Genomic DNA, 14,671 nt, shown 5'->3' with positions numbered 1-14,671 from the left:
AACTGTACTGATTTTCAGCAACATTAATTTGTTGTATCCTAAAGGACTAAGCAAAAATTTTATATACGGGGGAGAGAGAGAGAGAGAATGAGAGAGAGAGAGATAGCTCTGTTGCTTTCAAATGGGAAAGCTACAGTATTCCAAGTAGTGCTATAATGTGCAAACCTTTAACCTTAGTCCCACTGGTTGTAATTTTGTATTAAATATCTTGTTAAATACTTACCTTGACTGCACGCTTTTGGAAGACATGAGAGGTGTGGGGATTGTTTGACGATGGCAATTACAACAAGTGGGTTCATTAGGAAGCATCTCTAAAAAGGGCAATGTCCCCCCCCCATATTAAAATGACCCCAGCACATGAAGTGAAATAAGATCTTCATCGCTACCTTTCAGAACATATTGTGTGCTATTTGACGATGAGGGAGGCATGTAAGTTGACACTGTACTTCAGACTAGCTGTTCTCTGTCATCTCATACCTTAGAAGTATTTTGCTGCCCACAAAATTCACCTGATTCCAGAAACTTGTGCAATATTTGTGCTTTATGGTTGGCAAGATACGATTGCTAGTGGTGGCAGTCAGTGCGGTGGTAGTCCCTTTTCTAGAAAAAGAGGTGCCAGAGCTCACCATGAACTTCTCCCTTGTTCTCTTAGAATGGCAATGGCGTCCACCTGAGAGGTGCCGGAACTGAGCTCCTGTGAGCTCTGGCTGAAAAACAACCACTGGTAATAGTACCTTTGAGAGGATGGCTCCCACCCAGCTGTGGTTAGTGTAGGTTCTAAGCATGCATGTTGACTTACAGAACCTCGAAAAGGGTGATGGGTACCAGGCCACTGTCGGTAGACAGACGATGTGAATACAAGGGCTTATGGATTATGACACAATCACTTGAGAACTAAGAAGAAAACAAGAAATATATTTTTTCAAAAGTCACAACATTGATTCCAGGGATATATAAACTGTCAAATGTAAGTCATGTCATGATGACGTATTATATCTGACTCTTCAGCTACTACCGGTAGTGCAGCATTCATACACATGAGAATAGAAGTTCTCACGTTAAAAAACATTTTTGTATTTTAGGGATTCTGTCCAATCAAAATTTCAAAACCAGCACATAGGCAGGGTACACTGAAAGGGTAGTTCATTATTAACTATCAACACGGCTATAATTTTACAGGGGACAGAAAAACTACAAGTACTTTTGGTGGCTCCTGTCAGAAAGATATAAATTTTTGCCAAATAGATGGCAAACTCTTATCAACAATAGAAATGGTGAGAATTCAACATGATGCTCTGTCCTCGTCAAATAGGCTTTCATAATTCCTCGCCCGTCTCGTCCACCGTGCTTTATTTATAGACACAATCATAGTAGATTAAAAAGGTGGTCATTCTCTAAAACTTTTTAGTTGCTTTAGTCATATTACCCTGGCTTTTAAAACATTTTGAAAGATAGCTAGACTGTTTAGTATTTGATTTTGGATGGCCCTTGCAAAACAGTTTAGAGTGGAAAGCTTAAAAATACAGATGTTATTCACCCACCCACCCATTTTCAAGGATAGGGGTATTCATACCAGTGTGGTAACAAGGTAGTGTAATAATATGCTTTTGGCTGAAACAGCATGCTTTCTTTGGCATTAACTGTTAGGAGTCATGGGTAGCTTGACTTCAGTTGGTCCACTAAAGAATTGAAAATTCATAGAAATTCTAAGAAATGGTGATGATAAAGAGTCTTGGCATTGTTGCTGAATATTGTGGGTACAGCATGGTTCTTTTGGGAGATGGAGACTGGAAGCTGGGGTTTAAAGGGTGGCAAATGGGAGGAATTAGGTAAAGGGAAAGTGTGATGTGCTGATGTTCCAGGTACAGAACAAATAAGGATGAGGAAGCTGAATTTCATGACCCTTCTAGTTCCCCTCTTCAAGCCTTTGATCCTGTGAAATGATAAGAGCTTTTACACTGTTGGCTTTCTACTTTCTCGGGAAAATCTTCCTTCGTTTCCAATATCTACTGATTCATTTCCACTATCTGCTAACGGTGTCAAAGTCAGTGCAAACGATACATAGCAAAATGAACCGGTTTTTTTTTATTATAATTGTGTAGTTCGACACACTAGTTCCCAACAATTCAGTGGTAAGAGGAACCCAAGCAATTCTAGAATTTTCTGATCAGACATTCAAAATGCATTGTGCAATGCAAGATGCTAGTTCATATGGTATACAGGGAAAAGGGAACAAGAGAAATCCACTTGTGGAATCAACCTTCTAGGCACCTAGTCAATGAAAATGAAAATGCTCATTTGAAGATACATCCACATCCCGGTGCTCGTGCAGACCAGATTATACAGGGTGGATGTGCTTTATGATGAAAATGGGGGTGTGCCACCAATTGTTATGTGTGAGGTTCCCTGTGACAGGACCTGAGCTGAAATTAAGATTTTTCTAATCACACGTATTGTATGAGACACATCTTTCTTTCAAATGAAGAATGGATAAAAATTAGCTTGGCATCTTATCTATTTATCGTGTGTGTGTGTGCGCTTTTTCTTGGGGGGGTATGCAGGGGTACGCATACACCTAAACATTTTGTAAATCTTTGTACTTTTGTCCATTTATTGTATTTATTTCCCCCGATTTGAACTATAAAATGGTGATTTTATTGAGTCAAAATTAGAGTACCCCTAAACATTTTTTTTTTTGAAAAAAGCAGTGTGTGTTTGTGCGTGTAACTTCCTGCTTTATTTCTTTCTTTTGGTGCAAATGAGATAAGCTAGAGATATTTTAAAACAAGTTACCTTCAGACCACTACACAGTTACCATAAGTGTACATACATCTTGCTGATTTCAGTGGTCCTGTAAGATGTTTGTGTTTTAATTAAAGAAAAGTGGGATTAAAAAAAGAGCCCTATGTCAAGCCGTCGACAAAATAAATAATCACATAACTACATAGGCTTGCAGCCTGAAGCTGGAATATATAATGATTAAGAACCAAGGTTTTTAAAAGCCTGACACATTGTTGAGACATTATACCACTTCTGAGGCAGGATATCATGTTGAAGGCAAATTCAAAGAAGAGAGATCCATATTAGCATACATTATGAACCATGCTGGAGAAGAAGTAGAAAAATTGCAATACCTGGTTTGCAATGATAATTGTTAGAAATTAGCATCCGGGCTGAGTTTTGAACTGAAGCAGAGTATTTTTCATTATCACTATCTCTGATTGTGACACATATTTTTTTTTATGTGGCATGAATATGTTAATCGGATGCTAAACATGTATGTTAACCATACTGAGCATCACTAGAAATGTTCTCTGTGATGCTCATTAGCAATGACAGAATCAGTGCACAAAACAGAGGCCAAATAATTATCCATTTAAATGGACACCTTTTTAGGTTGCAAGCAAAACAGCATTTAGGAGAAATTCACACTAAAATGCTGATGAATTTTCATGAAGACTTTTTTTTTTTTAAAAAGAAATCACAAACTGTTTTGGATATATGAAGATCTGAAGTTAAGATTGGAAAAATGAGAAACTGAGAGGAACCAAAAGTAACAGATTTTCCTATCACTACCAGTGACTATTTATACATTTTCTTTGACTTGCATCTTCTCACAGTCGGTTGGGGAGGATAGTCTCAGCTCACCCTAAAAGTTGTTGGACATGAATGTGGATTTACCGTAATCCTCTGTATTAATCCTCTGTATTGCTCTGTATTGTGAGATGTAGGTATTGTTGAACCACCCTTGGCCACTGTGCTATAAAATTCAATATACAGTATATGTAAGTGGACAATTTCCAAGGAATTTGTAAAATAAAAAGATTCCTTCAGTAGCACCTTAAAGACCAACTAAGTTTTTATTTTGGTATGAGCTTTTGTGTGCATGCACACTTCTTCAGATACAAGGAATTTGTATTTGACTTCAAAAGTGGCAGCTTACTCACAATGAAGGGATTGGTAAAAAGGAAGCTGAAAAGAATGGCCAGAGGGCTACATCTCTCCATAAAGTCTTCTTCTTCTTTGGCAATCACTTGTAGCCGAGTAAGATTGTCTTCCATGAACATGGTCTTAACAACGAGTCCGTAAGTGACTGTGGAGGCCAATTCTGGATCCATACGTCCTTCCACAGTGGGGGACATTGGTTTCCAGGCGGGAGTTGATCACAGTGAGGGTTTGCCAAGCGTGCCTTCCTCTTAGCACACTTCTCCCTTTCGTCCTGAGTTTGAGTGTCTTCAAAGCCCACGACACCTTTGATAAAGGCTGTTCTCCAATTGGAGCCCTCGCAGGCCAGTGTTTCCCAGTTGTCGGTGTTTGTACTACATTTTTAAAGATTTGCCTTGAGAGAGTCTTTAAACCTCTTTAAACCAATACTCTCCATAAAGTATTGGGGATGGGGTTATTCAAAATCATAATAATAAAAGCTCAGGTAGAATGTGTACTGTACCTGTGTTAGGAAATGTGCCCTCCAGGAGGGATGATTGAATCAGTCTATTTCAGTTTCTTTCAGTTTCTTAGATCTCAAATTCCATTCAGTTTGCCTATATATACATCCACATAAAATTTTTGCCTATATATATATATATATATATATATATATATATATATATATATCCATCCACATACAAATTCATTGGGATTTTAGTGCAATTTTTGCCTAATGTACACATTTTTGCAAAGTAAATTTCCCTTCTTTGTAATGCATTTTTGTATGCTGTTTTCAGGACTATGTGCATTTTTTATGCACACCTTCCATTAGTCTATGCACTTTTGCATACATCACTTGACTGGAGAAATACACTGCAGCATGCAAGGAAGTATGACTTTCAAGAGAACGGTGTGTTTCAATTTATGTCTTGTTTCAGAAAGCAGGAATTAGGTAGATTCATTTTTAGGTATGAACTGAATTGAATTTCTCCCCAACCCTGCTCTGCAGTCCAAGAGGACACCAACAGAGTCAAGGAAGCTATTGTAGGAATGAAGGCTTCCTTCAGAAAATCAATGTCTTGCCCAGAACATAGAATCATAGAATTGTAGAGTTGGAAGGAACCTCAAGGGCCATCTAGTCCAACCCCCTGCAATGCAGGAATCTCAACTACATCACAAACACAAACTTTGGGGAAATTGGCCGAAGCAGACAATAAGGGATGGGGGAGAATTTGAGGAACATATTGCTTAAAACATGAAGACCAACAATTTTTTTAAAAAAATATTTAAATACATGAGGGGTGGGTCTACACATAGGAGAACTAACCTTCACTATAAATAAGTCGGAAATTAAATCACTATAACAATTATAGTATGACATAATTAATGATATATATTTATTTGATTTATTTTTTGTAGTTAAAAAACTGAAGAAGACCAAACCGAAACAGTATGATTACATTGGATCACTGTCTCGCATGTTGTTACAGTTTACAATAGATTAAAAACAGATATATTTCGCCCGTGGAATTGGTCGACGTGTTGCCTCCTTTTGTTTGGTATCAATTCTATGTCGGGCTTCATCAGATTTCCAACTTTTGTCAGTCGGGCTTGACCAGATGACATCCATTCATGCCTCATCTTTCACACACGGTCTTTGAAAGGTTTATTTAAACACACATCTAGGGGCTGCAATACAGATGTAAGCCCACCTGGAATAATGGCCAAAGTAACTTGAGAAGACTTTGCCAATTTTTTTATGCCATCAGATGTGTGGGCTCTGAACATATCCCAAACTAGCAATGATCTCTTTTCAGTATCTCCAATAGCCCTTGCACCTCATTCCATACGGTTCAGAAGGCTTCTCCACTCTCTAGAGATGCTTTGCAAGGCTTTGCAAAGAGGGATGGGAATAGTTGTTACTGCAAACCATTTGCATGTCTCTTCTACACAGATGGTTTTGCCGATTGTCTCTTTGGTTAATTCTTGCTACGGTCCTCTTAAGGTAGGTCAATTGGTCCAAGTCTACCCCCAACTTCCTTAAGTGACCTGGACACGAGATCCAAACTACTGTACTTTGAACTGATGCACAAAGGAATGTTGCACGTGCTTGCCTTGTCCGCCTCTATTCTCTCATCTCTTTTGCATCGCAACTATTTGTCCAATAGTTGCTATTATGGTTTTGCTATCACTTATTTATAGTGCATTCTTAAGAAGTGTTTGAAGTGCAATGCTACACGTTACCGCCTCAGACATCGATCAGGCAATTAATTGCAAACAGTTTTTGTGCTATTTAAAGGGGAGCCTAAAATAACACACACTGACTCATAGCTACGCAGTAGAATTCAAAAATATGTCCTGGTTTCTATGCACAGTGTATAAAACAATGCATCCTGGTGTTTGTGTATGGGAACTTGGGTTTTTTTGGTTGTTTTTTTGGTATTATCTTGTGATAGGTGAAGCACAATATTTAAGTACGTACAAATTTGTTTCATTTTTTTTAAAACACACACACCCGTTTCTGCTGTAGCATTCAGTAAAACCATTTCCTTTCTCTGCTGTGCTAATCAAATCAGTTCTGGTATCCCTTTCTTTAGCTTTGGCTGTTACAGCAATAATTCTTTACTACGTACACATATTGCTTTGCATTCTTTCTCTTGAGCCTGTTCTAGCTTCACTCTTCCAAGGCTTCATCCTGTCCAAGGCTGCCCTGTGATTCCAAGGCTGGATACGGATTTGACGTGGCATCAGTGCTGGGCTGTGCGCTTGAGCCGCCGGACTGTGCTCCCTGGAGCAGCGATCTGAGCAATGACCCAATTAGTTAAAAGCTATATTTATTTAAAAGAACCAAACAGACAAAGGGTTGATCGCAAGCATTGCAAAATGCCAGGGGGAAAAAAAAAAAGCTCCAATGCACTGGGGGAGGCAGGGGAACAACGTGTGTGCGTTGTGGGGATTGATTTTTTTTTTTTGAAGTCATTTCTGGAATTGAATTCATCCATTAAAGAGTACCATTTGTCCTCTCAGCCCAGTTTACCACTAGCGTTGCCCCTAAACGTCCTTGATAAGCAACAGAGGGGGAATCGTCGCATCAACATTGGCTGTGCCGAAATGGCTTCTGATGCCATGCAACAAAATCCGATAGGGTTCTGCCAACGCCTTACCTCTTTACTGGGCATCTGTTTTAAAGAGTTTGCATGATGTTGGTGCAACTGCATCAGGGCAGGAACAAAGTGTCAGTAACAGATCCAATGAAAAACTAGGAACTGTGGTATTAGGTCCATGGTGGGACCGTTGTGACTGGTCCTACGTAGATGTTTCAGCGGCAGAACGGTGTTCATAGCTTTGGGACTCAGCTGGCAAGTTGATGTAATTAGATGTACCTCACAGGAGAAGAGTAAAAGCATATACAGTGGTAACTCGGGTTACAAACGCTTCAGGTTACAAACTCCACTAACCCGGAAGTAGTACCTCGGGTTAAGAACTTTGCCGCAGGATGAGAACGGAAATCGTGTGCTGGCGACGCTGCGGAAGGGAGTCCCCATTAGCAAAAGCGTGCCTCAGGTTAAAAACAGTTTCAGGTTAAGAACGGACCTCCGGAACAAATTAAGTTCGTAACCCGAGATACCACTGTAGTTTAAGCTATAAGACATTCTTACTTGATTTTCTCCCTCTCTTCTTCACATTTTCCATCCTCTCATTCCTATTCAATGTATTTTCCATGTGAGTCAATTGTCTCGGATATTTGTACGTACATACAGTAATCCTCTTTCCAGTACTTTGTTTCTTTTGTCTTACTTTATATCTGTTTTTGGTTTGCTTGTTTTTACATTGTATCACAATACCGAAAGCCCTAATACAAGCAATTACGAAAAGAACAGTAGACAGAAAATTAAAATAACCTGAAAACATTTCAATGCCATGTCATTTGATTGTAGCAGTTGCTGTTTTTCTGAGTTGACACTACAGCCAAAGCATAACATTCTTGTTGGCTTTTGAACAGTAAAGTACGTAGCAATAAACAATTGCAATTCCGTTTTCAGTTTAATGGGGATTTATGGAGGGAAATTCTTGCCGGGTGGTGCTTTATGTTTTTAGAATTTTTCATCCCATCTCTTTTGCCTCCTCCTTTTCTTTTTAAATCCGGGACAGGGCACATACTCAAGCACGGTCTATAATGAGAAATGGCCATTAGAGGGGTATTGATTTGTTAGAACAATTTCCAGAGGGGAAGCCATGCCAGTTTGTTGCAGCAATGACAACAGTCTTTTGGCACCTTAAAGGCTGACAAATTTATTACAGGATAAGTCTGCACGAGCCAGAGTCCACTCCATCTGATGAATTGGACTCCAGTCCACAAAAGGTTACACCATAGTATATACTGTATATATATATAGGCTTTTAAGGTGCCACAAAAATCTTCATTGTTTTGTTTCTTCCTTTGGTCACTCTTTCATGAGATATTATAGCATTGAGCACTATATTAATATTACTCTAATACTCTTAAGAACAATATTAAATACTGAATTTCTACAGTTGCACCCTTGCACCTACAAATATACACCTACTGATGTGTTTTATGTAGGAAGAGAATAACCATTGTTTATTAGTACTTCAGAGGGTGTTAATAGCCTCCAAAGGAGGCCTGATTCAGATTGCTTAGTTTTAACCTTTTCCCCTGCAAAATTTCCTATAATAACCTCTGCTCCTGCTTCAGCTGTTATTCGCCACATTGAACAAAACATATGACACCTATTTGTGTCCCCTCCGCCGCTTCTGGGGCAAATAGAAGCTTTAGGGGAGCACTCTGATTGGAAAAAAAAGTAGATGGAGGGGAAAGTTTAACCCTCCTCTCCCACATCCACAGTCTCAAGCCTACTCAAATATGTAATTCTATTTTTTAAAATGTTTACTTATAAAACTGTTGGTTTTATTTATATGCTGAGAGGGTTATTAAGTCTTGCTGTTTTTAAAGTATGTTGGTCTTATAGCCGTTTAATGTGAACCCACACCCCACCCTTGCTTTTCAGTAGCCACATTTCGGCTTGCAACCCTTTCTGCGCTCACTGTCTGAATTCACTATTCGAAAGAGTGATGTGTGCACGGACACAATATGTTCGTGCAATAACACCTATTTACCACAGACAGTTTCATGCTGTGATTTACAAGAAGGAGCTGTGACTGGCTCCGACCACCTGCTGCAGGAAAATCTTTTGCCAACATGCAGTGGGTGAAGTGGATCTTGGTATTTTTAAATGTTTTGCACATTGCCATTGGGTTGTTGTTGTTTTTTTTAAAATGAATCACATTGATTAACTTGTGCCATGCAGTTTGATGTATTATAATGAGCACTATCTATGGCTCAGGAAATGAACAAATATAAACTTTAATGTGCTAACCTTGCTTTTCTTATTATCTGTCTGAATTGATTTGCTAAAATTTAGCAGCTTGCAGCAAGCCTCCCAGTTTTCATTTAAAGAATTGCTTTTTTTGCCTATATATATATATATATGTATACACACACACACACACACACACACACATACAGAGAGAGAGAGATTGAGATTGAGATCATAACCTAAAGGACAGTATCTGTTTTGTTCAAGTAGTCTTGGCTCGTTTAAAATGAGGTGGCGAAGAAATTGTGACCGTAATGTGCATCTTGCTTCTGAAAATTGAATTGAAAATGGGTAATGGCAATGGACACAGTCTAGGGGTGTTTCTAGAATCTAGACCAGGGGTCCCCAAACATACCTGGCTTTGGGCCGGATGCCCGCCACGCCGATTGTGTGGTGGGCTGGAGGTTGGGGGAGCGTGCGTGGGAGTGCGCAGCTGTGCGCGCCCATGCGCATGCGCAAACGCTATTTCTGGCACACTCCCGAAAATAGCTTGTGCGCATGTGCAGAAGCCTCCTCTGACCCAGAAGTACACCGGAAATGACACTTGCATGTGCGCACAAGCTATTTCCGTCGCTTTTCCGGGTCGGAAGTCGGCAGCCACGCCACACCACGCCGGTAAGAGCGGGCGGTGGCAGCGGGCGGTGGGGGTCCCCGGGGGCAGTATGTGGCCCCCGGGCCGTAGTCTGGAGACCGCTGATCTAGACAATCTCTATTTTGTGAATTCAATCACATACAGTACCAGCAAATTTCAGCTGTGGCATTCCAGCTGATCAGGAGGAATTTTGCAACAAACCCACTTCCTAAGAAGATTAGGCTTTTGGCGATAAGGAAAGTGATGGGAAAATGCACTGGAAAATGTCAGATAACACTTGCTTTCTGTCCTCTCTGCAAACAAATCATAATAAAGGCACAGTAAATAATATCATAAAATCATAATAAAGGCACACTTCACCCTCCTTCCAGTTAAATCAGAATGAATGCTCGATAAACAGGTCATCTAGACCATTTGCTTTTTCTTCTCTGAAGGTGAAGAGAGCTTCCATAGAGGGGCTTAATTGAGATATTGCAAATGAGTTATTGGCAGCATTTTTTTACTTATTGAATCCCCAGCTTGGAAGGGTGAATCCAGATTAAACAGGAAAGGGTGGGATTTGGGCTGGCATTTTGAAGTCAATGGCATCATATGGACATTGCAAAAACATGCATGCCTGATGAACACTGATCCCACAAGGAAACCTGTAGTAGAACTTCCCACTTCATTTTATTATTATTATTTTATTTATGATTCTCAGTTTAATAGATCTCAATAAATTTACAATCATTTTAACATTTCAAAAAGCAACTTCCTTCCCCCTCTCTCTGCGGTTCCTTAAATTTGTTTTTTATATTTTCTGCATATTCCAAATTAACTTAAATTACTCATTTTTTCATCTACTTTAAATATATACTCTTATAAAACTGCAGGTTATTACCTGCCAGTGTTCTTATCTATTTATAGTTTATTTGTAGATATTCAATAAACCATTTCCATTCTTTTATAAAAAGGTTTTTTTTTAAAAAAAAAAAATCTTATTTTTCCACTATGTTTTGCCATTTCTGCATATTCCGTAAGTCCTTGTATCCATTCTTCTTCTTTTTATTTTTGGGCAAGTAACGCGGGTGGTGCTGTGGGTTAAACTACTGAGCCTAGGGCTTGCCGATCAGAAGGTCGGCGGTTCGAATCCCCGCGACAGGGTGAGCTCCCGTTGCTTGATCCCTGCTCCTACCAACCTAGCAGTTCGAAAGCATGTCAAAGTGCAAGTAGATAAATAGGTACCGCTCTGGCAGGAAGGTAACCGTGTTTCCATGCGCTGCTCTGGTTCACCAGAAGCAGTTTAGTCATGCTGGCCACATGACTGGAAGCTGTACGTCGGCTCCCTCGGCCAATAAAGCGAGATGAGTGCCGCAACCCCAGAGTCGGTCATGACTGGACCTAATGGTCAGGGGTCCCTTTACATTTACCTTAACATTCTACAGTGACTACAGAGGACTTCCCATTTCAGCTTAGTAAATCAATATGTCCAGAAGTTAGGGTTGCCTCTGGCAATCCTATCACAACGAGACTGCTCAATGTGACCTAGGATGTTCATAGTATATGTTGAGAATGCTCTTAGTAGAAGAAGGGCAAGATGGCAACTAAATTTCCTCCCCCCCCCCCAGAGCCACAGAACTGGTGAAAAGCTGCAATGAGCATCCAAGGTGGATCTGGATTTGAGACTTTTTACCGCAGAGCTCTTGATTTTTTATTTCTTAAATGGCAGATTAATAGTACAGCTTCCTTTCCGAAGCAAATGTTTAGCCTACCAGCTTTACACTAGTTCAAACTATTCTGTTAACTATTAAAGAAATTTAATGCCTTTCTCTTGTTTGTCATCCACGCCCCCCTGAGATTGAAGAATTAGATTAAATTGCAGCCTTAAATCTGTATGACTGCTTGTCATTCTCCGGTGCTCAAATCTCACCCATTAGAACATAATTCAGATACGGGAACTGCATATTAAGAGATCTTCTTTCACACATGAATATATCTGAAAACACACATATTCATATCTTTCCCTCATGTGCAATTAACACCCTGGATTATTATTATTTTAAATGAAGCCATTTTTGTGTCATCACATTGCTGTACAAGTAATCAGTTCAACATGAATAAATCTTGGCAAGTTTTGGAAGGCAGGCTCCTCTTTCCCAGCTAAAACTATTACAATGTGACGCTGAGACAGATTGCCATGAATTCAAATCTCCCTAAGTAAGAAATTTCTAATTTTGCAGGCTTATTTTTAGAATAGTTAATAGAGGGCTGGCTGTCAACCAGCATTTTCAGGGATTTTCTGCGCCAGGATTAAATGCAGATGACTTTGCTGCTCGCATCATCAAAATGTACACCTCTGACCAGACGTTGCGTAGAATCTCGAGGGGATGGGGTGTTACATTTTTGTTCGTGAAATATTTCTAAGGTCGCATTGCAGCACCTTTATTTTTTATACTTCATTTAAACTGTCATTTCAGCATCTGCTGGGTGGGTGATAGGGATCGGGGGACTCTTAGCAAAGGTTATATGGGTAATATTTAAGATTAATTGCAGGGGGGGGGAAGTGGCTGAGAAGTTCCTGACCCATGCCTGAGTCCAGTTTCTGTTTGCTGGCCTTCCACCAGTTGTCATTTATACAATGTCAGGTGGTTGTCCATATATATCTATATCTATCTATCTATCTATCTATCTATCTATCTAATCCACATTGGTGGGTGATTGATTAGGGGTTGCAACTCGCAGTTCATGGGCCTGTTCTGCCCAACCCGCTACTGCAAAATTATCTGTCCTCCAAGGACCAAACAATTTTGGCAGCAGCAGCTAAAAACAGGGTGGGAGTGGGTGGGTGGGACTTGTTGTGGTGGCAAACAAAACGCAACACAAGGCAGTAATTTCCTGGGGTAGACACAGAACAGAAGCAGGAGCCCCCTTTTATTGAGATTTCGTTACAAAGTAAATGATTAACCAACAGTGCAGTCTTCCTCCAATGACAGCCAGGACATCCCAGAAAAGGTGGTACTTCCCTACATGTCACATCCTGCCAACACCCAAATTTTCCTCCATAAGGGAAGTACCTGATCCTCATGTATCCCTCAGACACCCCCCCCTGTCACATGTGCACTCTTTACACATCCCCCTCCTCTTAATCTTGTGACCACTGGTAGTTTTCCAAAACCTCCTCTCCATTCCATTGTTTCCCTCCCGACCTGGGTTCAGCCTTTCTGGCTTGGACCTGCTTCCCCTGACACAACTTGCCCATACCAGTTCCATCCTGTTTTCCCCACCTCTGTCCAGTCCTGTGGTGACCTGCTGCCCTGCTCTGTCCCAATGACCCAACCTACAGATGCGTGTGTGCCAATGTGGCTTGCCAGCATTGTACGCGATAACAACCTTTTACATTTGACAGCTCTATTTGCCAGGCTTGATGCGGCTTGCCGACATCAACACCAGGATCACTCCCACAGGGACTTAAGTAGGCACTGTGCTGGTTGGACAGAGTCTGGTGCTTTGGTAGGGGTGCAAATTGCCCTCTTCCTGATCACTGAGTCAATTGTCTGATGTGTGCAGAGAGGGCGATACTCCTCCTTTGCAACTGGATGAGCTGAAGAGGGAGGACTGTCTGCTTGTGTGTGTGTGTGTGTGTGTGTGTTCTCTGTGTGTGCATGCAGGAATGTGTGTGAGAAAGTTGGGTGGGCTCACCCCTGCATTACACTACCTCCCGTGTAGATCTGCTGCATTTTACAGGGCTGAGCGTGTTTAGAGAGTTCATAACTCCGGCTGCATGTGATGGAGGTAAATCTGTGTTCTGTACATAACAGCAGGACCTGCGGTCTAATTTTTACAGCAGAAGGTCAAGAGAAGTGCCCAGAAGCTGCTGCTTTCCTCGCTGGCCTCTTGGTGCCAGAGTGAACTTGGAGGAGAGAGAAGCTGCGAGGAGGGAAGTTGCAGAGGGGAGTTTCGCTCCTCACCTCTGTGCCTCCTCTGATTTAACAATCCAATTCCCAGCTCTCTACTTGAGTTCTTGCTTAACCAGATTTGGGTGAACCCTACGCTACTTTTCCTTGAGTATCTGGTGTAAAGCTGGAAAGTGGGGAATCCAAGGACGCCTTAGGAACCTAGAACAGAATGGAATGAACCAGAGGTTTCTAGCATGTCTTATGCAAACAGCAAAAGAACAGTTCCATTGTCTCACTGGGTTAAAGCTGACCAAAAGTCCAGAGGCAGCATTATTATAATTTACGATGGGGTGGAAGATTCGCAGGCTATGAAGGACATGCTCACAAATCTATTGACAGCTGCGCGAATTATAGCCAGGAAGTGGAAGGGGCAAGCAAAATATAAAATGGAAGAATGGTATAATGGGTTTGATGGATTTCTGTATTTTAATGTTTGATGTATCTCTGTATTTTAGAATTTCTGTTTTGTTGGAAGCCGCCCAGAGTGGCTGGGGGAACCCGGCCAGATGGGCGGGGTATAAATAAATTATTATTATTATTATTATTATTATTATTATTATTATTATTATTATTATAAAGAGGTGTGGGATATAGCTATTAATGATAAATTAACATGTGCCATTAAGGTAAGATGGGGAATATGCAGGGGAAATGATTTTGAGGAGATACGGAAGGTGTTTGTAGAATTTGTACTGTTAAAACGGAAAGGGGTCAAACCATTGCAAAAGGTGTTGAAATTTTGGGAGGTTGGATAGTTACAATGGAATGGTCTTGGTGGTGGGGTGCACATTTTTATTCTTATTAATTTAAGATTACTT

General features: G+C 40.6%; 1 protein-coding gene across 2 annotated transcripts in view; it reads left to right on the top strand.

The window, feature by feature from the left end:
* The window catches only part of SHC3 (SHC adaptor protein 3), a 67,879-nt gene that overhangs the window by 22,773 nt on the left and 30,435 nt on the right, over nucleotides 1–14,671 (top strand). The window lies entirely within an intron of this gene.

This window comes from Zootoca vivipara, chromosome 10 (assembly GCF_965207765.1).
Source record: "Zootoca vivipara chromosome 10, rZooViv2.hap1.1, whole genome shotgun sequence".
Lineage (NCBI taxonomy): Eukaryota > Metazoa > Chordata > Lepidosauria > Squamata > Lacertidae > Zootoca > Zootoca vivipara.
Note: the sequence above shows the minus strand (reverse complement) of the source record. Positions and strands in the feature narration are given on the sequence as shown.